Source organism: Nerophis ophidion, linkage group LG15 (genome assembly GCF_033978795.1).
Source record: "Nerophis ophidion isolate RoL-2023_Sa linkage group LG15, RoL_Noph_v1.0, whole genome shotgun sequence".
NCBI classification, from domain to species: Eukaryota; Metazoa; Chordata; class Actinopteri; order Syngnathiformes; family Syngnathidae; genus Nerophis; species Nerophis ophidion.
The window spans coordinates 9883323-9906199 of record NC_084625.1 but is presented as its reverse complement, the minus strand read 5'-3'; the positions used below and the strand labels follow the sequence as shown (position 1 = coordinate 9906199).

General features: G+C 39.2%; 1 long non-coding RNA gene across 2 annotated transcripts in view; it reads right to left on the bottom strand.

Moving 5' to 3' along the window:
* Window positions 1-22877, bottom strand: part of LOC133569253 (uncharacterized) — a 58254-nt gene that overhangs the window by 1164 nt on the left and 34213 nt on the right. For both annotated transcript variants that reach the window (XR_009809780.1, XR_009809781.1), the window contains 2 exons: window positions 20759-20864; window positions 15124-15249 (listed from right to left, as the gene is read on the bottom strand). This is a non-coding gene — a long non-coding RNA (uncharacterized LOC133569253). The remainder of the gene's footprint in view (window positions 1-15123; window positions 15250-20758; window positions 20865-22877) is intronic.

Sequence of the window (22877 nt, the reverse complement as noted above, 5' to 3'; positions counted from 1 at the left end):
TAACGCAGCTATTCGGCCATGCTACGGCTATGAATAGCGTCAATAGCTATTAGCTCAATAGCTTCAGTTTCTTCTTCAATAATTTCATACTCCAACCATCTGTTTCAATACATGCGTAATCTGTTGAATCGCTTAAGTCGCTGAAATCCGAGTTTGAATCCGAGCTAATGTTGCTATATCTTGCTGTGCTATTCCCGTTGTTTGTTTACATTGGCAGCACTGTATGACGTCACAGGGAAATGGCCAGTGTCTTTGCAGAGAGCCGAAAATAAGGCACTTTAAAGCTTTATTTAGGGATATTCCGAGACCGGTAAAATTTTGAAAAAAACTTAAAAAAATACAACAAGCCACTGGGAACTGATTTTTACTGTTTTTAACCCTTTTGAAATTGTGATAATGTTCCCCTTTAAACAATGTGACAAGGTTTTCCAAAATAAATCAATTGAAGTCATGGGGGGAAAAAATGCCAACATGGCACTGCTATATTCATTATCGAATTCACAAAGTGCATTATTTTTTTTAACATGCCTCCAAAACAGCAGCTTGGAATTTGGGACATGCTCTCCCTGAGAGAGCATGAGGAGGTTGAAGTGGGCGGGGTAAGCGTTAGTGGGGGGGTATATATTGTAGAGTTAGTGCTGCAAGGGGGGCTGGGTATTTGGAAACGCCAGCATATAACCTCAATTCTTCAGAGTCTGCACTGGCTCCCTGTTCATTTTAGAATTGATTTTAAAACATTGCTGTTTGTTTTTAAATCTTTACATGGACTGGCACCTCAATATATCTCGGACCTCATCCAAATTTACATTCCTGCGCGCGCTCTGAGGTCCGAGAGCCAGCTCCAGCTCGTGGTGCCCAAGACCAGACTTAAGACCAGGGGAGACAGGGCCTTCTCTGTGGTCGGCCCTAAGCTCTGGAACACTCTGCCCCTCCATGTTCAAACTGCTTCCACAGTGGAGTGTTTTAAGTCTCGTCTTAAGACCCACTTTTATTCTTTGGCTTTTAACACTACGTGAGTTGTGTGGTCCTCTGTTGTCCTCTGTGTTTTTTATACACTTTGATTTCTATTTTACTGTTTTAATTGATTTTACCCTTTAAAATAGTTTTTAATCATATTTGTTTTTATATTGTTTTTATTGGTTTTATTTTTTGTTTTACATAGTCATTGGTGGAGCATAATATTGTTTTTAACATGGCTGTGCAGCACTTTGGAAACGTTATTGTTGTTTAAATGTGCTATATAAATAAAGTGGATTGGATTGGATTGTGTTTCAATCAATCAATCAATGTTTATTTATATAGCCCCAAATCACAAATGTCTCAAAGGACTGCACAAACCATTACGACTACAACATCCTCGGAAGAACTCACAAAAGGGCAAGGAAAACTCACACCCAGTGGGCAGGGAGAATTCACATCCAGTGGGACGCCAGTGACAATGCTGACTATGAGAAACCTTGGAGAGGACCTCAGATGTGGGCAGCGGGCCTCCTCAAACCAACCCCTTCCTCTGTTGCAAGTTGGTGTGATATATGTATGTTTAATGTGTGCCATGCTATGTGAGTGTTTTTCCTGCGTTTTTGCCACAACTTCCTGAAAAAACCCCGGAATATCGGCCAAAAAGCCATTATCGGACATCTCTAATTACTAGTGTTGTGAAGTCTCATGTGAAACTAATGACGCTCAAAGGATTTTATTGCCTAAAAATACGTTTTTTTATGTCCCACTGAGCAATGACTATTCAGGGGATTAGGACTTTTATATAATAGAAATTAGAAATATATCAATCAATGTTTATTTATATAGCCCCAAATCACAAATGTCTCAAAGGACTGCACAAATCATTACGACTACAACATCCTCGGAAGAACCCACAAAAGGGCAAGGAAAACTCACACCCAGTGGGACGCCAGTGACAATGCTGACTATGAGAAACCTTGGAGAGGACCTCAGATGTGGGCAACCCCCCCCCCCTCTAGGGGACCGAAAGCAATGGATGTCGAGCGGGTCTAACATGATACTGTGAAAGTTCAATCCATAGTGGCTCCAACACAGCCGCGAGAGTTCAGTTCAAGCGGATCCAAGACAGCAGCGAGAGTCCCGTCCACAGGAAACCATCTCAAGCGGATCAGCAGCGTAGAGATGTCCCCAACCGATACAGGCGAGCGGTCCATCCTGGGTCCCGAAGAGCGGTCCATCCTGGGTCTCGACTCTGGACAGCCAGTACTTCATCCATGGTCATCGGACCGGACCCCCTCCACAAGGGAGGGGGGGACATAGGAGAAAGAAAAGAAGCAGCAGATCAACTGGTCTAAAAAGGAGGTCTATTTAAAGGCTAGAGTATACATGAGACTTAAATGCTTCTACTGAGGTAGCATCTCGAACTGTTACCGGGAGGGCATTCCAGAGTACTGGAGCCCGAACGGAAAACGCTCTATGTTGTAAGACTCCTCAAAGATAGAGGCTTTCGACCTTCCTTGTTGTCAACAACATCTGTAGCCGAATTTTATTGGCCTCAGTCATACAAAAACATTCATCATCTCTCCCAAGTTAATTGGGCATACACGCACGCATAATCCCCACCCTTGAAATCAACGCCTTCACCACCGCTTAATTCCTCTGGGGCTGTGGATGGCTGAGCGGCGCTATAGAGCGACAGCGGGCCTCTTCAAACCAACCCCTTCCTCTGTTGCATGTTGGTGTGATATATGTATGTTTAATGTGTGCCATGCTATGTGAGTGTTTTTCCTGCGTTTTTGCCACAACTTCCTGAAAAAAACCCGGAATATCGCCCAAAAAGCCATTATTGGACATCTCTAATTACTAGTATTGTGAAGTCTCAAGTGAAACTAATGACGCTCAAAGGATTTTATTGCCTAAAAATACGTTTTTTAATGTCCCACTGAGCAATGACTATTCAAGGGATTAGGACTTTTATATAATAGAAATTAGAAATATATCAATCAATGTTTATTTATATAGCCCTAAATCACAAATGTCTCAAAGGACTGCACAAATCATTACGACTACAACATCCTCGGAAGAACTCACAAAAGGGCAAGGAAAACTCACACCCAGTGGGCAGGGAGAATTCACATCCAGTGGGACGCCAGTGACAATGCTGACTATGAGAAACCTTGGAGAGGACCTCAGATGTGGGCAACCCCCCCCCCCCCACTCTAGGGGACCGAAAGCAATGGATGTCGAGCGGGTCTAACATGATACTGTGAAAGTTCAATCAGTAGTGGCTCCAACACAGCCGCGAGAGTTCAGTTCAAAGCGGATCCAAGACAGCAGCGAGAGTCCCGTCCACAGGAAACCATCTCAAGCGGAGGCGGATCAGCAGCGTAGAGATGTCCCCAACCGATACACAGGCGAGCGGTCCATCCTGGGTCCCGACGAGCGGTCCATCCTGGGTCTCGACTCTGGACAGCCAGTACTTCATCCATGGTCATCGGACCGGACCCCCTCCACAAGGGAGGGGGGGGGACATAGGAGAAAAAGAAATGAAGCGGCAGATTAACTGGTCTAGAAAGGAGGTCTATTTAAAGGCTAGAGTATACAGATGAGTTTTAAGGTGAGACTTAAATGCTTCTACTGAGGTAGCATCTCGAACTGTTACCGGGAGGGCATTCCAGAGTACTGGAGCCCGAACGGAAAACGCTCTATAGCCCGCAGACTTTTTTTGGGCTTTAGGAATCACTAATAAGCCAGAGTCTTTTGGACGCAGATTTCTTGTCTTTAGTGGACAAAATGGAGCGAATTTTTGCGATATTACGGAGGTGAAAGAAGGCCGTTTTAGTAACGCTTTTAATGTGTGACTCAAAGGAGAGAGTTGGGTCGAAGATAATACCCAGATTCTTTACCGAGTCACCTTGTTTAATTGTTTGGTTGTCAAATGTTAAAGTTGTATTATTAAATAGAGGTCGGTGTCTAGCAGGACCGATAATCAGCATTTCCGTTTTTTTGGCGTTAAGTTGCAAAAAGTTAGCGGACATCCATTGTTTAATTTCATTAAGACACGCCTCCAGCTGACTACAATCCAGCGTGTTGGTCAGCTTTAGGGGCATGTAGAGTTGGGTGTCATCAGCATAGCAGTGAAAGCTAACACAGTATTTGCGTATGACGTCACCCAGCGGCAGCATTTGGATGCTGAAGAGTGCAGGGCCAAGGACCGAACCCTGGGGAACTCCACACGTATATATGTGGAATGGCGGAGCCGACGGTCCGACGGAGCAGCAGGGCACGCTGGAGCCCGGCCCAAGATGGGGGCGAGTAGGCGGAAAATGCGGCCGAGCGGAGAGGCAGGGCGTGCTGGTGGCGACGTTGCAACCATGTGCAGGTGTGTGGATCGCGCACTAGTACACAATTAACTTATCTCCTCACGATGTATAAAAGAGGAGAAGGAGGAGAGATCAGGGCAGAAGGAGGAGGAGAGCCCGCAGCAGCGACCGTGGAGCGGAAGCAATGAGCAGACGAGGACGGCGGCTGAAAAGCGAGCAGTGGAGAGGAGCAGCTGAAAAGCGATCCGACCTGAAGTCAAAGCTTTATTTGAAAGAAATAAAGAAGCCCAGAAAAGGGTGGAATGCCATCTCTGGGTTGGGGAGGAGACCCTGCCCCAAGTGGAGGAGTTGAAGTACCTAGGAGTCTCGTTCACGAGTGGGGGAAGAGTGGATCGTGAGATCGACAGGCGGATCGGTGCGGCGTCTTCAGTAATGCGGACGTTGTACCGATCCGTTGTGGTGAAGAAGGAGCTGAGCCGGAAGGCAAAGCTCTCAATTTACCAGTCGATCTACGTTCCCATCCTCACCTATGGTCATGAGCTTTGGGTCATGACCGAAAGGATAAGATCACGGGTACAAGCGGCCGAAATGAGTTTCCTCCGCCGTGTGGCGGGGCTCTCCCTTAGAGATAGGGTGAGAAGCTCTGCCATCCGGGAGGAACTCAAAGTAAAGCCGCTGCTCCTCCACATCAAGAGGAGCCAGGTGAGGTGGTTCGGGCATCTGGTCAGGATGCCACCCGAACGCCTCCCTAGGGAGGTGTTTAGGGCACATCCAACCGGTAGGAGGCCACGGGGAGGACCCAGGACACGTTGGGAAGACTATGTCTCCCGGCTGGCCTGGGAACGCCTCGGGATCCCCCGGGAAGAGCTAGACGAAGTGGCTGGGGAGAGGGAAGTCTGGGTTTTCCTGCTTAGGCTGTTGCCCCCGCGACCCGACCTCGGATAAGCGGAAGAAGATGGATGGAAATAAAGAAGCCAAAACCGCTCAAATCAATGTCCTTCCTGAGTGGTCCATGGAACCCGAGCGACGACGGCAAAAGTCGTTCACAACAAACTTGTGAGTTTTTCCATTGCAGTAAAGGCCTTCCCCAAAGAGTCCCCACAAAGTTGGAAAACACAATGATCCAAAATGTCTCCCTCGGATAAAGAATTAAGATACATTATACGAAAGGGACAAGCGGTAGAAAAATGGATGGATGGATTATATGATTAGAGGGCATCATGAAGACTTCTATGGTGTGGAATGACTCCTGCATGTTTGAGTTGGCAAGCGTCCATGTGTGTTTTAGTGTAAAGGTCACTGCCTTGCCGGGGACGCGAGTGTGTGTGTGTGTGTGTGTGTGTGTGTGTGTGTGTGTGTGTGTGTGTGTGTGTGTGTGTGTGTGGTGTGGTGATGTGATTAAGTCATTGATAGTAGATTGCAAAAGCAGCACGGGGGCGGGCGGGCGGGACAGCTGCAGGAGGGTGTGTCGCTGCCTGGTAATCCCGCGCATATGCCGCCAACGCTCGGGCCCGGGCGATCGCTTTTATGGTCTCTGACGCTCGCACCAGCGTCCCGTTGTGTCCTCGCCGCCGCCGCTCGGCGATAAATTTAGCACTTGGCCGGCAGGCCTCTCTGCTCTGACTCGATCGTTTATTTTTCTCATGATTCCATCACATGCTGGGTTAAAAATAGCGTGCGGTGATAAATCAAACAGGTAGCACGGGTGCATTATTTAAAGGGGAACTGCACTTTTTTGTGGGGGATTCTGCCTATCATTCACAAACCCTAATTCTAACCTGCACTAGCATTTGCAATTCCGGTAGCAATTGCGTGTATGTGCGGAACTGAAATGCTTGAATGTCCAGGAAGAGTGGAATGTGTGTATGTTGGAGCGGTTCGAATCCGTTGAGAAAGGTGGGATATGGAGAGGTTTTTATATTGCCCATTCATTTTCAATGGGGGGAAATTCTTGGTAATTTCGGGTAATTAGGAAATTTTCCAAACCGGGAACGACCATGGTTTGATTGATTGATTGATACATTAATTAGTAGATTGCACAGTACAGTACATATTTTGTACAACTGACCACTAAATGGTAACACCCGAATAAGTTTTTCAACTTGTTGAAGTCGGGGTCCACGTTAATCAATTCATGGTAAGCAGTTGAAATCGGATAAAAAATGTGGGATATATGCAATAGCATGTATATTTCCTATTCTTCGTCGATGGGGGAAAAATTCTGGGAAATTCAGAGAAAACAAGGAATTTTGGGAAAGGGAAAACCTGTTTTGCATTTAATATAGCGAAAGAGTAGTGTGTGTGGGTGGTTGAAAGTTTGAAATCGGGTTTAAAAATGGCACAACATTTTGAGACTTAACTATAAATACGTCCGTTCATTTGAATGGGAATTTCCTAGAATTTTTGAAACTATTGATACTAGCACAATTGCTCTAGAGCAGGGGTGCCCATTACGTCGATCGCGATCGACTGGTCGATCTCGGAGGGTGTGTCAGTCGATCTCAAGCCAGGCATTAAAAAATAGACATAAAAATGAGCAATCATCAATCATACCAAGACTTCACTTTCGTCAGTTGTTTGACATTCTCGGCACCCGAGGATCTTGTGAGATGACGCTGGCTGCTGCGAGCTCATATTTAAGAAAAAAAATCACTAACAGGGCGGACGCAGAGAAACACATTTTATTTCTAGAGATTCCGTACCTACTGTCAAAACTCTAAAGACCGACTGCACAGTTCCTGTCTTCACCATAAAAGACCTGTTTCATCCTGCCTGTGCTAACAAAATAAGAGTCTCAGAAAGCTAACAAGCTACGGAGTTTGATGCCAATGTATTTCTCCCCCGCCCTCAGCGACCGCTTTCTCACTTGCTTGCCCACCCGCACAGTCACTGACGTCACTCACCTGCTGCCAGACATTAAAGGGCCACACACATATGCTACTCTCATAACAAAGTGTTTAAAAAGGAGTATGCAAGTTGGACAAATGAGATGCCAAATCCAACCACTTCCATGTGGTATTGGACAGAAAGGAGGACTTTTTTTTCCCCTCCATTTGAAAATGCGGACGTTATCAGCACCACTGTCTGATTCCAATCAATGCAAGTCATCAGAATCAAATACACCAACTTATATTCTTGTCTTCATGAAAGAAAGGAATCTATGTGTGTTAAACATGCTTGTATTATCATTAAACACCATTAACTTGTTAACAGAAATGTCTCTTTCATAAATAAATAAATATAAATCATAAATAGGAATGAGGTAGATCTCCTCGACTTGGTCAATTGAAAAGTAGCTCGCCTGCAGAAAAAGTGTGAGCGCCCCTGTCCTAGATGATATAAATTGGTTGGTGTTAGAAGTTTTGGAATCGTTTTGGAAAATATTGACGGAATAGTTTGAATTGAGAATGGATATTTCGGAATTCCTGGATTTTTGGGAAAAGAAGGAATTTATACTAAGGAAAAAATAGCAGAATTTGTTGTTCCAACGAGGAGGAATGCTTTGGAAGTGGAATGGTCAAAAACAATAGAAAATAAGTGCACTGTGGAAACTTTCCAGGACGAGATGAAAATAGGACTTTGGAAAACCTGGAATTATGGAAATTCCTAGAATGTTTTTGAACGTGTAGTTTGATTTCCAAGATGAGTGGAGTGTGTGGATGTTGGAACGGTTCGAATTGGTTGAGAAACGTGGGATATGGAGAGGTTTGTATATTGCCCATTTATTTTCAACGGGGGGGAAATTCCTGGTAATTCCTGGTAATCAGGACATTTTCCAAACCGGGAAACATGCTGCCTTGAACGTCCAGGGTGAACGGTTCAAATCGGATGAGAAATATGGGATATGCAATAACATGTTTATTTCTTACTCTTCGTCAATAGGGAGAAAATTCCGGGAAATTCAGAGAAAACTGGGAATTTTGGGAAAGGGAAAACCTGTTTTGCATTCAATATAGAGAAAGAGTAGTGTGTGTGGGTGGTTGAAAGTTTGAAATCGGGTTTAAAAATGGCACAACATTTTGAGACTTAACTATGAATACGTCCGTTCATTTGAATGGGAATTTCGTGGACATTGCGGGAAAAGATAGCATTTTTTTAACTATTGATACTAGCACAGATGTCCTAGATCAGGGGTAGGGAACCTATGGCTCTAGAGCCAGATGTGGCTCTTTTGATGACTGCATCTGGCTCTCAGATAAATCTTAGCTGACATTGCTTAACGTGATAATTATGAATAATTTCGCTGGTAATCACAGTGCTAAAAATAACGTGCAAAATATAAAACATTCTCATGCATTTAAATCCATCCACCCGTTTTCTACCGCACCTGTTCAAGAAGTCGCATTAATGGTAAGAAGTATTGTATGTCAGCCAGGAAGGCAGACGGACTACTCGGGACTTGGCATTTAGGTAAAAACATGATTTAATTTAAACTAAAAAAAGATACAAACAAAAATCGCTCACAGTGGAGGCACAACATGGGCTAAGGAACAAAGCTAACGCATAAACAGACTATGAACATAAATCAAACAAAACTTACTTGGCATAGCATGAAGCACGAAACTATGGCAAGGCATGAAACAAGTCAGCACAGGGCGACTGACTGGCAAAGACGAGCTTAAATACTGCCTCTGATTAGTGCTCGGGAAGCAGGTGAGCGGGCATTTTGTCCACCAGAGACAGGTGGACAAAATGAGTAACCGAGGAAACCAGACAAGGGAGTGGAAAAAAAACAGGAACTTAAAGAGTCCAAAGGACAAACAGCACATGGCCAAACAAAAACATCAATCAATCAATCAATGTTTACTTATATAGCCCTAAATCACTAGTGTCTCAAAGGGCTGCACAAACCACTACGACATCCTCGGTAGGCCCACATAAGGGCAAGGAAAACTCACACCCAGTGGGACGTCAGTGACAATGATGACTATGAGAACCTTGGAGAGGAAGAAAGCAATGGATGTCGAGCGGGTCTAACATGATACTGTGAAAGTTCAATCCATAATGGATCCAACACAGTCGCGAGAGTCCAGTCCAAAGCGGATCCAACACAGCAGCGAGAGTCCCGTTCACAGCGGAGCCAGCAGGAAACCAACCCAAGCGGAGGCGGATCAGCAGCGCAGAGATGTCCCCAGCCGATACACAGGCAAGCAGTACATGGCCACCGGATCGGACCGGACCCCCTCCACAAGGGAGAGTGGGACATAGAAGAAAAAGAAAAGAAACGGCAGATCAACTGGTCTAAAAAGGGAGTCTATTTAAAGGCTAGAGTATACAAATGAGTTTTAAGGTGAGACTTAAATGCTTCTACTGAGGTAGCATCTCGAACTGTTACCGGGAGGGCATTCCAGAGTACTGGAGCCCGAACGGAAAACGCTCTATAGCCCGCAGACTTTTTTTGGGCTTTGGGAATCACTAATAAAACATGATCAACATTATTGGTTAGCTTCAGAATAACAATGTTATTAAAAAGAATAAGAGACTTATTATACTCTAAAAATGTTGGTCTTACTTAAAAATGCACACATTTAGTTGTATTCATTGTTAAAAAATATGATATGGCTCTCACGGAAATATATTTAGAAATATTTGGCTTTTATGGCTCTCTCAGTCAAAAAGGTCCCCGACCCCTGTACTAGATGATATGAATGGGTTGGTGTTAGAAGTTTTGGTATCAGTTGAAAAATATTGACAGTTTGAATTGAGAATGGATATTTCGGGGAAAGCGGGAATTTATACTAAGAAAAAAATAGCAACATTTGATGTTCCAACAAGGAGGAATGTTTTGGAAGTGGAATGGTCAAAAACAATTGAAAAACGTGGACTGAGAAAACTTTCCATGAAGAGGTGAAAATAGGGCTTTGGAAAACCGGGGATTCTGGAAATTCCTGGAAATTTGTGAACCTGATTGGAGTGTGTGGATTGTGGAACGGATCGAATCGGGTGAGAAATGAGTTGTGCAAGTTCCAAAAAATGGCTCATTCATCTTCAATAGGCAACGTGTCCCGGAAAACTGGGTACATCTGGATTTATTTTTTTAAATGATTTGGTAGACTCATGTTTGGGAGACTCACTCAGAAGTTGGTCAAATTCAATTTAGATCTGCAGACATTGCCAGGAGGACACAACAAGGTGCTTGTTTGCTCCCAGTTTGTTCATGATTTAAACGTGGGACTACAAGTCTTGTGCCGAAAGATATAAACATCCCGCCAGCCAGTGAGAACAGAAGTTGTCCACTAAGTTATGTTTTTTTATGCTTGGCGTTTGCATATCCTGTTTAGTGCTTAGCAGGACTGCCACATAATGCTTAGCTGGATCTGTTCTAAAACATGGAGCACATCAGAAAGTTTAGGTTGTAGATCACCATTCGTCCAAAAGTAACCGTGGTTGACCCTCACCAAGTCTGCCATGATTAGTAGTAGTGTATAACACACACACACACACACACACACACACACACACACACACACACACTATAAATATATATATATATATATATATATATATATATATATATATAAATATATATATATATATATACTGTATATATATAAATATATATATATATATATATATATATATATATATATATATATATATATATATATATATATATATATATATACACACAGTAGGGCAAAAAAGTATTTAGTCAGCCACCGATTGTGCAAGTTCTCCCACTTAAAATGATGACAGAGGTCTGTAATTTTCATCATAGGTACACTTCAACTGTGAGAGACAGAATGTGAAAAAAAAATCAGGAATTCACATTTTAGGAATTTTAAAGAATTTATTTGTAAATTATGGTGGAAAATAAGTATTTGGTCAACCATTCAAAGCTCACACTGATGGAAAGAGGTTTTTTCTCAAAATCTCACGATATATGGCCCCATTCATTCTTTCCTTGACACGGATCAATCGTCCTGTCCCCTTAGCAGAAAATCAGCCCCAAAACATGATGTTTCCACCCCCATGTTTCACAGTAGGTATGGTGTTCTTGGGATGCAATTCAGTATTCTTCTTCCTCCAAACACGACGAGTTGAGTTTATACCGAAAAGTTCTATTTTGGTTTCATCTGACCACATGACATTCTCCCAATCCTCTGCCGTATCATCCATGTATCCATTTTGGTATAAACTCAACTTGTCGTGTTTGGAGGAAAAAGAATACTGAGTTGCATCCCAAGAACACCAAACCTACTGTGAAGCATGGGGGTGGAAACAACATACTTTGGGGCTTTTTTTCTGCTAAGGGGACAGGACGATTGATCCGTGTTAAGGAAAGAATGAATGGGGCCATGTATCGTGAGATTTTGAGCCAAAACCTCCTTCCATCAGTGAGAGCTTTGAATGGTTGACCAAATACTTATTTTCCACCATAATTTACGAATAAATTCTTTAAAATTCCTACAATGTGAATTCCTGGATTTTTTTTTCACATTCCGTCTCTCACAGTTGAAGTGTACCTATGATGAAAATTACAGACCTCTGTCAACATTTTAAGTGGGACAATTAGGAATTTTAAAGAATTTATTTGTAAATTATGGTGGAAAATAAGTATTTGGTTAACCATTCAAAGCTTTCACTGATGGAAAGAGGTTTTTTCTCAAAATCTCACGATACATGGCCCCATTCATTCTTTCCTTGACACGGATCAATCGTCCTGTCCCCTTAGCAGAAAAACAGCCCCAAAACATGGTGTTTCCACCCCCATGCTTCACAGTAGGTGTGGTGTTCTTGGGATGCAACTCAGTATTCTTCTTCCTCCAAACACGACGAGTTGCGTTTATACCAAATCCCAATCCTCTGCTGTATCATCCATGTATCCATTTTGGTATAAACTCAACTTTTCGTGTTTGGAGGAAGAAGAATACTGAGTTGCATCCCAAGAACACCATACCTACTGTGAAGCATGGGGGTGGAAACAACATGCTTTGGGGCTGTTTTTCTGCTAAGGGGACAGGACGATTGATCCGTGTTAAGGAAAGAATGAATGGGGCCATGAATCGTGAGATTTTGAGCCAAAACCTCCTTCCATCGGTGAGAGCTTTGAATGGTTGACCAAATACTTATTTTCCACCATAATTTACAAATAAATTCCTTAAAATTCCTACAATGTGAATTCCTGCATTTTTTTTTCACATTCTGTCTCTCACAGTTGAAGTGTACCTATGATGGAAATTACAGACCTCTGTCATCATTTTAAGTGGGAGAACTTGCACAATCGGTGGCTGACTAAATACTGTTTTGTCCCACTGTATATACATATATATATATATATATATATATATATATATACACAGTGAGAGAGAGAGCGAATATGAAGCCTTACTCTGTTTTTTTTAATATAAACATGACATTTCTGCAATGCAGTAGTGTAAAAGGAGTTTAAAAAAATGTTTTTTTTGCAGCGCATGCAGTGTTTGATTGTGAGAGGCCGTAGAACTATTTATCATCTGGCGATCCGCTTTGTTTGAATCCCCCGGTGGCTTTGGCGACAATTTTAGCCGGCCGCTGTAAGATGACTACATCAGCAGTCAGTTTCCTCTGCAGCCTGTTTGTCTTCGGGCTGCGGAGTCCGCTCTGGACTCTTTGGGCTGCTGTTTGGGAGCCCCGAGGACCAGCGTTCTGCTTTCCGAGGCACGAAGAGGAAACTGAGGCACGGCGATGAGAGGCTGAGAACATTGTGACTGAACAATCAGTGCGACCACAAGCCAGGTGTGGGGCGGAAAAAGGAAAGTCATTTGTCAGGAGTGAATCAAGAGTCAAGGACGCCAAGTGTGAGGTGGCGTGCAGCTTATTATTATTATGATGATTATTATTATTATTATGATTATTACTCATCTGGAGAGCTCTTCCAGCAGGACAAAAATTCAACATTTTAACCACTGAAACACTTTAGTATGAGGACAGATTATAATTATGTCAGACACTTCTTAGCCCATTAAACATGCTTGAAATAGCTACATAGTTTTGTTCAACATCATGTTTTATTTCAAACTTATATTTCTCCAAATAATAATACTACTATTTGAGTAGATTGAACACCTTATTATTACTGCACATTTATTTAATTGGAAAACTGATATTTAAAGTGATTGTTTGTTTAAATGCAAAATGTAATAAGTGTTAAAATACTTATGGATCTATCAATATATAAGAATATAGTGAACAAAAGTAGAATATGTTAAACAGGTCTAAAAATTAAAGTATTAATTTATATACAATTTGTATTATTATTATCATATTTTTTAATGTGTTCGAATGCAAAACCAGATAAAAACTATCAATGTTCAAGCATGTATGACTCTAACTGTATATAAGTATATTAAACATCCTACAAAAGAGTGAATAAAGGTTTAAAAGGTCTAAATATTACAATATTTAATCTAAAATTAATACTTAAAAATGTTTTTGGGTTTGAATGCAAAATCATGTAAAAACTATCAATGTCCAAATACTTATAGATCTAACTGTATATAAGTATATTAAACATCTTACAGAACAGTACATTTAAAATACAGGTCTAATTATTACAGTATTTATATATCTATCTTGTATCTATCTTGTTTTAATCATTTATATTAACAAAAACTTTTAAAAATTTTAAAAACATGTCATTGCTCAAATACTTATGGATCTAAGTTTATTTCAGTACATTAAACATCCTACGGAAGAGTAAAAGCAAATTAAACAGGTCTAAATATTTATCCTAAATGTTTATCATTTACATTTTAATAAATTATATCCAAAATAAATATATATTTGTAAATGCAAACTCATATAAAAATACATTCATGTTGAAGCACTTATGGATCTAACTTTATATAAGCAGTAAATAAAAAAGTACAATAAGTTACAGGGCTAAATATTACAATATTTATTCATCTAAAATTTGTAGTAATTATATTTTATGTTTGTATGTATGCAAAATGATATAAAAAACTACAAATGTCCAAATACTAATGAATCTAACTCTATATAAGTATATCAAACATCCTACAGAAGAGTAAAAACAAGTAAGACAGGTCTAAATGTTACAGTATTTAATCTAAAACCAATTATTTGAAGTATGTTTTTGTATGTTAAAAGGAAAAAAAACATACAAAAACTTGTCCAATACATTTAAGTCTAAATACATCATTTTAAAAAAAATACATGTATATATATACATACATACATATATACATATATATATATATATATATATATATATATATATATATATATATATACAGTGTATATTTTAAACATAGCTCATCAAATACACAGTAAATAGTACAGTATCGTCTTACTAAAAGTTATTGATTGGTGTAACTGTGAAAGGATGAAGAGTAAAGTTGAATAATGTCAGATTAAAACTAATGGATACTATTGGCTAAAACTGATTATTTGAAGTATGTTTTTGTAAGTTAAAAGGAAAAAAAACATACAAAAACTTGTCCAATACATTTAAGTCTAAAGACATAATTTAAAAAAAATACATGTATATATATATACATACATACACATATATGTATATACATATATATATATATATATATTTTTTTTTTTTTAAACATAGCTCATCAAATACACAGTAAATAGTACAGTATCGTCTTACTAAAAGTTATTGATTGGTGTAACTGTGAAAGGATGAAGAGTAAAGTTGAATAATGTCAGATTAAAACTATTGGATACTTGATAACACTAAGAGAACATTTGATGGATGTAAGTACAGTATTTGCTCCAACATGAACAGTAAAATAATGCATCTAGTATAATTAGCCATGATTTAGAGACAGACAAATGTGTGCTATTGTGTCTGTTTATATCCTTAAGTCATTTTTTTTTCGAGCACCTGTCTCCACTTCCTTTACTCCGGTTTGCTGGCGTCCATCAAAGATTGTCTGGGAACATCCTCTGTGCTGACAGGAAGTGGCGCTCTGTCAAATTAACACCGCAACTTCTCACCATCGGTGACTTCCTAAAAAAAAAAAATAGAAACAAGATGTAAAAATATCGTCTTAATAAAGGCGGCTGAACGCTTTAAACACATATAAATGCAAAATAGGCAGAAGTATTCACAATTAAATTTAGATTAAAATGGCGGCTGAATGATCGGTAAGAACAATATTTTTTTTTCTTTGCAGTGTCAGTAAAACCACACTTCTACATGGAAATACTTCAGTTTAAAGGCCTACTGAAATGAGATTTTCTTATTTAAACGGGGATAGCAGATCATTTCGCGATATTGCCATATTTTTGCTGAAAGGATTTAGTAGAGAACATCGACGATAAATTTTGCAACTTTTGGTTAATAATAAGAAAGCCTTGCCTGTACCGGAAGTAGCAGACGATGTGCGCGTGACGTCACGGGTTGTGGAGCTCCTCACATCTGAACATTGTTTACAATCATGGCCACCAGCAGCGAGAGTGATTCGGACCGAGAAAGCGACGATTTCCCCATTAATTTGAGCGAGGATGAAAGATTCGTGGATGAGGAAAGTAAGAGTGAAGGACTAGAAAAAGAAAAAAAAGACTATACAGTGGCAGCGATTCAGATATTATTACACAAATTTACTAGGATAATCCTGGAAAATCCCTTATCTGCTTATTGTGTTACTAGTGTTTTAGTGAGATTATATGGTCGTACCTGTACAACCTGAAGGTCGGCCCCGCAGCCTTTCTTCAGCACCAGTCGACGGGTGGTGGCGATGCCCATCTCTGCCCTTCGCAAGGGACCCTCTTCGAAACACGATCTTTCGAAATGATCGCTGCACAATACACTCTACTTTGTGTGTGTGGTCCAATCCGACCGTGTTCCCTTGACCGCTCTGTTCCATAGTAAAGTTTGACTGTCATCTTTCGGGAATGTAAACAATGAAACGCCGGCTGTGTTTGCGTTGCTAAAGCCGGCCGCAATACACCGCTTCCCACCTACAGCTTTCTTCTTTGACGTCTCCATTATTCATTGAACAAATTGCAAAAGATTCAACAACACAGATGTCCATAATACTGTGGAATTATGCGATGAAAAGAGACAACTTATAGCTGTGAACGGTGCTGGAACAAAATGTCCTCTACAATGTGTGACGTCACGCGCACGCGTCATCATACAGCGATGTTTTAGCACGATACTTCCGCGCGAAATTTAAAATTGCGATTTAGTAAACTAAAAAGGCCGTATTGGCATGTGTTGCAATGTTAATATTTCATCATTGATATATAAACTATCAGACTGCGTGGTCGGTAGTAGTGGCTTTCAGTAGGCCTTTAAAATAAACACATCAAATACAGCAGTCATTATATTTGAATCCTTTAATATATATATATTTTTTTTCTAGTGGAAAAAATTACCTCACCTTTCAATGTTCGTTTTCGTAGCGAGAAATTCTTGCAAAAACACAGTAAAAAGGTGTGAAACTTTGCTGCATGCTTTGAATGGGAAAAAGTAGCACCATCTGGTGGACAAATATTTCACAAAGGGAGTTTGCCGTGTTGAAATATAACTAAAAAAATTTTAAAAGAATGACATCAAAATCACATTATTTTCCTCTAGAACAGGGGTGTCGAACTCTGGCCCCGTGTAATTTCATTTGGCCCTTGAGGAAATATCAAATTAACATTAGAGCTGGCCCGCCGCTGTAACACCGCATTCACCACTAATACTCATACTCGTCAAACCTCCCGATTTTCCCGGGAGACTCCCGAAGTTCAGTGCCCCTCCCGAATTTCTCCCGATTTCCACCCGGACAATAATATTAGGGGCAGGCCGTGAAAGCACTGCCTTTGGCGTTCTCTACATTTCGCCACGTCCGCTTGTCCTCCATACAAACAGCGTGCCGGCCCACTTACATAATAAATGGGGCTCATACACACACACAAGTGTATGCAAGGCATACTTGGTCAACAGCCATACAGGTCACACTGAGGGTGGCCGTATAAACAACTTTAACACTGTTCCAAATATACGCCACACTGTGAACCCACAGCAAACAAGAATGACAAACACATTTCGGGAGAACATCCGCACCGTAACACAACGTAAACACAACCGAACAAATACCCAGAACCCCTTGCATCAATAACTCTTCCGGGACGCTACAATATACACCCCCGCTACCACCAAACCCTGCCGCCGAAAAGAGGCATTCAATTTGTATTTTTATTTTATTTGATATATTTTTTAATTATTATTATTTAAAACTCGATTTTGCATGTCACTATAAAGTTATATAAGCATGGCTTGGTCAATATTCAATACAAAACTTGTTTGGGTCCCTATTAAAAGGTTCATTTATTCAACCTCGGCCCGCGGCTTCGTTCAGTTTTAAATTTTGGCCCACTCTGTATTTGAGTTTGACACCCCTGCTCTAGAACAAGAAACAATAAAGTATAAGTTCCTCAACTGGGTTTAAAAAAACACAGAAATATAGTATATGAACGATACATATTAATTATTGAGCAATCGGCATTCATTTAATGTCTAATTAACATGTAATATTGTGTATTCACTTTATCATGTGTGTTTTATTAAGAAATCGAACCATGCTGTATTTTGGTTGACACTACTACTAATAATAACAATCATCATTCAAACAATATGCCTTCAAGTGGAGGAAACAGCAGCCAAACAGAGTCTAGACGCCGTTTGGTATCTTCTTTTATCAATAACACTCCGTCTGAGCGCCGTCTCTGACACAGGAAGTGTTTTTGTTGTTCCTCATGGATTATTATGAAAAGAAATCAAAGAGCGGAATCGCAAACAGTCCACTTCCACCTCCAAAATAAACTTTCTGTGTGCTCCCTGCACCACGCCACTCACAGCCTTGCAGGAGGTAACAAATGCACAACATGAAGGCAGTGCCGGCTGTCGCCACTAGAGGGCAGCTGTGCACAGGCTGACAGGAACTATGCAGCAGAGATCAGAGAAAGACGCCTGCACCCAATTCATTAGGTACACCTGCACTCTGTCATGTTTACTTTATGTAGACTTGTATATAAAAGTATTTTATGGAGGTATTTGAATACATAGCTCCACTTATGTAAGCAATTTATTTTTGCAAAAAAGATTGTATCTATGTCATGAAATGTTAATTTAAATTTGTTTACATTTGTATTGAACTGTCTTTGTCAGAGTTTGTTTGTGACGAACCTAAGATGCAGAGATGGAGGCCGGCATTGGATAGGAAAACAGGATTTAATAAAAATACTACAACAAGAACAAAAGGGGTACAACAAAAAGCACGCATGAGGCGGATAACAAAACTAAAAGAGCTAGCATGAGAGCTAGAAAACCAAAGGAGCTTAGCATGGAAGCTAGCGGGTAGCGAAGAGGAAAACAGAAGTGGTTACTTGTAGAATGAAAACAAAACGGAAGCAGGGAACAAAAGACAGTAAGCTACAAACAGATACTGAAATATAGCTTACTGCTACGCTGCAATGACAAGACAAGAAACGACACGACAGGAACGACAATACGGAAGTGACATTGACATGACAATAATCCAGCACTGACTGGAGGAACAAAGCAGGTACAAATAGGAGTGGGCTGATTGACACCAGGTGTGGCCAGGTGCCAATCAGGCGCAGCTGAGGGGAAACACAGGAAACAGACAAAATAAGAGCGCTGACAGGAAACACTACACACACACACACAGAGGAAACAAAGACAAATGTAGAAGGAAGAACTAAAACATAGACAAACTGTCAGGGGCAAGCCTGACAGACTTAAAAGTACAATGATATAAAAAAATGTTTTACTTCCCTTTCATGTCTATAATTCATTTTGCAATACAGCACTGAAAGAATTATAGTATATACTTTTGGGGAAAAACATTGCATGTAAATCCTTTGAACACTAAAGTGTTGCACTAATAATGGTTATTAATGTCATTAAAATTTCACTTAAACGTAATATTTTTCAAATTTGAATTTTACTGACTGTAGAGTGCAATGACATAGTACTTTTACAAAAATATACATAATTTCTCTTTAATGTAAGTATTTTTTTGAAAGAAAGCATTGCAGTAATGATTGTAATAAATTTCATTAAATGTCAATTAAATATATAAAAAAAAACATTTGACATTTGTGTTTCTGAAGGTTATGTGTCACAAATCCAATAAAAAAATTAAAAAAAAAAGACTATTACATTTTTTTATTTTTTATTTTGTTATTTAATTGACCAAAAATTATAAAAATATACAGTGCTTTTTGAGAAAAAAATAAGATAAAATAAATTATCCAATATGATTTCTAAACAATACAATATAATATGTTTTGGAAAAAAATAAATAATACAATTCTGCACTATAGTGCTGCAATAATTGCATGAAATATAATGCAATTTTAATTCAATATAATGTTTTTTTTTGTATTTAACTTTACGGTACAGTGATTTATAGCAGTGGTCCCCAACCTTTTTGTTCCCGCGGCCCGGGGGGTTGTCCTTTTTTTTTTTTTTCTTCTTTGTCATGAAAAATGGACGTTTTTGTCATGAAAAAGGGAGGTTTTTGTGGTTGGTGCACTAATCGTAAGTGTATATTGTGTTTTTTACGTTGATTTAATAAATACAAAAATAATAATATATTTTTTTTTTATATAAAAAATTGTTCTGCGGCCCGGTGGTTGGGGACCACTGATTTATAGTAGTTAATGTTTTTCATGTAAAAAAATATTGTTTGCAACAAAGCATTGCAGTAATGATTATTTTAAATGTCATGGAATTTCAATTAAATATATACATTTTTTTTTATTATTATTATTATTATTGACTATAATGATACACATTGCTCATAGAAAAAAATATTTTCCTTTCATGTAAATAATTTTATTTTTGCACTTAAGCATTGCAATGACAATTGTATAATACCATGACATTTCGATTAAAATATATATATATATATATATTTAATTTATATAATTTATTCAATTGACTGTAAAGAGTATTGTAGTATAGTACTTTTAGAAAAATTAACATAAAGATCTTTTTTAAATTTTTATGGCAAACTACATTATTTATTATACTAATTGTATATTTGCAGTTACTTTGGGGTAGTCACGGTAGTTTGAAGTATGTACTGAAAAACTAACTTATCTAGCGTTTTATTTCACTAATTATCGCAAATAAATAGTTAATTGTATTTAGTTACTTTAGTTCCACACACAATCAAAACAAATGAAGTTAAAGACAGAAGTGTAACCGTGTCACATTTTCATGTAGGAGAGGGACTTCTTGTTTGTCCGATAGTAGCACTAATAAACTAAACACAACACCATATGGATCCAGGTGGGGCCACCTGCATGTTCACTAATCCTGCTGTGGTCACGCACACCCTTGCTCTTTTAAAGCCAGGACTACACACACACACACACACACACACACACGCACACACACACACACACACACACACACACACACAAGGTTCCTACACCTTTGTGTATTGCCTTCTTAGCATGACAACTGTTTTACTATCCTTGATTGTCCTAACCTTTCTGTAGTATGAGATGTCAAGTATGACGACTGGTGTCCTTGATGGGTGGATGGATGCACACTCACAGGCCACTTCATTAGGTACCCCTGGCCTTCTGATGCAGCTAAAACAGGAAAGCACAATATTAGAAACATCTCTCCGTATGAGCGCCAACAATGAACAAACACGACCGTTACACGGCACATTCGAAAAATACTATTACCATAAATAACATTAAAAAAAGTGGGAGAAAACAGCAAACAGGTGAAATGTAACAAGAAAAAGTTGCAATGTTGAATCAAATAACACAAAGCTGCCATGCAGGCTACTTTTTTTTTTAACTGTCATTGCTCAAAAAAATGACGAATTAAAATCAATGTTGTTATGAATTATTGACCTATTGAAGGCTCTAATTACTTCACATCACATTTTTCACTTTTAAATATTTTTTGGAGAAAATTTTGTTTATTTTGTGTGTCTGCCATTAAAAAAAAAATTCCATGACAAAAAGTGCATTAAACAAACATAAAAAATATTTTTAAAATATATATAATTAAAGGATAGATCTGACGTTGATCTAGAGATTTAGGCACTGAATTTAAAAAATATATATATAAAAAATGTATGACTTATTTTTAAAAAAATTATGAGTGGGGCACTTTTGGGTCAATGAGAATATTGGCTGGATTAAAAAAATATATAATAAAAAAAAAAATATATATATATATATATATATATATATATGTGTAGGTGTGGGAAAAATCACAAGACTACTTCATCTCTACAGAACTGTTTCATGAGGGGTTCCCTCAATCATCTGCTGATGATTGAGGGAACCCCTCATGAAGCATGTACACAGCTGCATTGACTCTGGACTTGATGAAACACAGTGGACAAAAAACAGCAGCTGACATGGCTCCCCAAACCATTGGTGACTGAGGGAACTTCCCTTGTCTAGAGTTCAGGAGTGGCTTGACCATGGGAATATGGCTATTGAAGCTGTATCTGTTGAAAAGCTCTATGGACATGATGATTTAATTCTCCAGCATGATCTGGCACCTGTCCACAGTACCAAAACCAGCAGTAACTGGTGTACTGACCATGGCATTACTGTCCTCCATTGGCCTGCCAACTCCCGTGACCTGAACCTCATAGAGAATTGTGAAGAAGAAGCTGAAAGACACCAGGCCCAATAATGCAAATGAGCTAAAGGCCGCTATTGAAGCATCCTGGGCATCCATAACACCTCAGCAATGCCACAGGCCGATTGCCTCCATGCCACGCCGTATTGATGCAGTAATCTGTGCAAAAGGATTCCCAACCAAGTACTGAGTGCATTAATTGACTTTTTCAAATGTTTGATTTTGTTTCGCTGTTATACATTTTTTTTTTTACTTGGTCTGAGGAAATATTCAAATTTTTTGAGATAGGATTTTTGAGTTTTCTTAAACTGTATGCCATAATCAGCAATATTAAATAATAAAAGGCTTGCAATATTTCAATTGATGTGTAATGAATCCAGATTGTATGATATTTTCATGTGTTTAGTTGCATTACAGAAAATAAAGGACTTTATCACAATATTCTAATTTTCTGTGACAGTTTTGTATATATATGTATATATGATTCAAAACCAATGGATTATTGACCGATTTAAGGCTCCAAATATATAACATCAAATATTTTTGGGGGGAAATGTTGCATATTTTGTGTTGAATGTAGAAATAAAAAATATTTAAAAAAAAAGGCTTTTCTTTAACATAAAGGGCGTAAAACAATTGTGACCTGCCGGCAGCTTCAATTTGGCCTGCGAGACGGCACCAGTTCAACAAGCAATCTGGCCAGGCAAGGTGTTTACATGTTCAATTTCCGGCAGTTTTATAAGTGCTTATTTGTCACTATATTGTGGACCACTCAGACTAGTGACCATGAAGTGTACTTTTCAAGTATTACATACACAGCACTTAATTATATGACAAAATCCAAACAACCTTCCCGAGTCATGGCACAAAATTAGAAATTCAAACACCACAAAAAGACAACAAACATGTCATACATAACACAACCTGATCACTGAACGTTGTAGATATATACAAAAACAGAAAACCACAATAAAAAATTATGAATAAAATTGCCA